The sequence below is a fragment of the Sinocyclocheilus grahami genome, unplaced genomic scaffold (genome assembly GCF_001515645.1).
Source record: "Sinocyclocheilus grahami isolate Dianchi unplaced genomic scaffold, SAMN03320097.WGS_v1.1 scaffold2514.1, whole genome shotgun sequence".
NCBI classification, from domain to species: Eukaryota; Metazoa; Chordata; class Actinopteri; order Cypriniformes; family Cyprinidae; genus Sinocyclocheilus; species Sinocyclocheilus grahami.
In genome coordinates this window covers 38,575-41,151 of record NW_015507693.1, presented here as the reverse complement: position 1 = coordinate 41,151, position 2,577 = coordinate 38,575, and positions in this window count along the sequence as shown.

Below are 2,577 nucleotides of genomic sequence, written 5' to 3'. Positions count from 1 at the left end.
TTAACATTAAATTCTGCTCCACACAAACTCTATCTTATGCAAGTGCTGAGAATTTGGGACACTTATAACACAGGGGCATTCTGTCCATATAAGCTGTGCATATCCAAGTCATTTGGGAGAGTCGTGGACTGGCTAATTAATATAAACATGATTATAAATCGATCCCTTGTCATTTGATATGTAACTTAAAACTTACATAATAAAAAGTTGTGAAGAAGTATGTAAAATTATTTATTTACCAAATGGCAATAATTTTTTGTAAATCTGTTTCGGTTACAGAAGTTTCCGGGCAATTGGATTCACAGCAGCTTTGGTGCCAGCTGCTCTATTGCTATGACTCGTCAGTATTGTTGTGCGTTCTCATTGGTTTGCTGGTATGTGGCTGGTTTCATGCGCGAGGTAAGCTGTCAGCGCTCACCCAAGCCGAAAAATGCACTGCTGCTGCCAAATCTCGATTGCCGAAAATCATATTGTGTTTGATGCAAAACTAACTAGAGTAAATCAAATGATAAAACATTTGAGTCTATTGAAAACCTATCTTCTTATGGCATAGATAATGTATGTTGAAGATATACGTTTATTGGCAACATGCTTGAGTAAACTAATAAAGTGATTTTTAATAAAAAATTCTGAGGATTTTATTGTTTTCTCTGTTTTCCTTATGCTTGTGTTGCTTACAGTTAAAAGTCCGTTTCTGATTTTATTGTTGTTTGCACTATCACGTTGCAGCATTTTATTTAGCAATATTACTTGAATTTTTTGGGCGTTTTACATGGTCTGTTGTTGGAGTAGCATCATCCAATGAGAGATTTTAATCCTACTCTCTGAACATAAAATAATTCATTAGAGGCCGAGACATAATAGACAGGGAGAATCCCTATGAAAATGTCATAGATGAGTTCACAAAGAAGGATTGGAGAATGATTTTTATTTACAAATAAAGTAGGAAATGAGCATTTTGTGCAAGTTCATTTTTTGGTGGGAGGATGGGGTGGTGCACTCAGCAAACCCAGTTAAAAAAAAGCCACTGCTCGCCTCTGTTATAACATGGATATGAAAATGCAACATGCATTAAACATCAGCCTTTTTATTTGATTGGCCATCTTAATTTTGACCTTGATAAGCGCTGTTAGACAGCCGAGGCAGACAAACCTATTAAAGATTGAAAGATAAAAATTATCCAAAAATTGGTAGAAAAAAAATGTTGGCTCTGATGTTTCTCTTTCTCTCTGATCAGTTCAGTCTGATAAACCTGCTCTCTGCTGCGTCCTGCAAGGAAACGGAGCAATAAAGCAGGTACACAATAATGAAGTGTGAAATGAAAACAAAAATGCACAGTTTACTCTGGTAAGGATATTAATTGAATATTTTATTCAAACAGAAAGCAATTCAACTCAAAAGCAGTCACAAACACTCAATATCAGAATAACAGGGCGAATCTGCACTGTAAAAAATAAGCGTAATTTTAACTGTAAAATTTTGGTAATATGAAGAATACAAATTATTTCAGGAAAATAAAATGCTGGCCATACGCAAATCATATATGTGTACATCAGTAGCGTAGCCACTGGTGTGCGGGTGCCACTCAAAGTGACAGCTGGCACACCTAAAAATAGATGTAGAATTATTTTTTATAGTCTTAATAAACAGTGTTTTTCTAAATTTGTGCTATTGTCATTTACTTGCAATATTCGTTAATTTAAAATGTAATAAAAATTTGAATTTGAATTGCCAACCAATCCACAAACAGCCGCTGACTGTGACGTGTGACCCCAGCATCTTGAGACACGTTTGCCGCCAGGGTTGCCAGGTTTTCACAAGAAAACCTACCCAATCTCTACTCAAAACAAGCCGAAAACTAGCCCAATCGTTAAAATCGATTAGGTCCTGTTAAAAATCGTGTTCTGGGGGGGTAAAATACACGTTTTTTGGCGGGGTTCCCCTGTTAAAATTCACATTCCAGGGGCTAAATATCATGTTACTGGAGTCGCTTCAACCCGCGGACATGAAAAACAACCTGCAGCAACAGTGTTAAAGTAGCCCGATTCCGCGGGAAAACCACGGACATGGCAACACTGTTTGCGGCGCATTCTAAACAATAGAGAATCTTTTACTAAACCTTGCTAGTTAGCAATATGTCTCAGAGCTCCCTGCCTAATTTCTTTAGTAAAAAACCTCGGCTTGATGGACGGCTGGACACAAGGCCTAACGTTACACCTGATGAGGATGTCTCTCCCTCCATGGCCCAGCATCAACAGGGTTGCCAACCGTTGCGTATCAAAGAAGCGCTCTGAATGAAAGCTTTACAGAAAGCAGGTTGTCCCGTATTCGCAGGCATACAGGGCCGTTTCTAGCCATTTTGACGACCCTAGGCGAAAACCCTCTTAGCGCCCCATCCCACTCCCAAACAATAAGATTACATACAAAATAACATAAAACTGATTATGTAAACACTCAAATCTTAAATAAAAACCATGACACATTTCCAAATTATATTTGCATATAGGTTATTATAATTTCTTTTCAGACATCAGTTTCTTGTCACATTCATTTACATTACATTTACATTTAGTCATA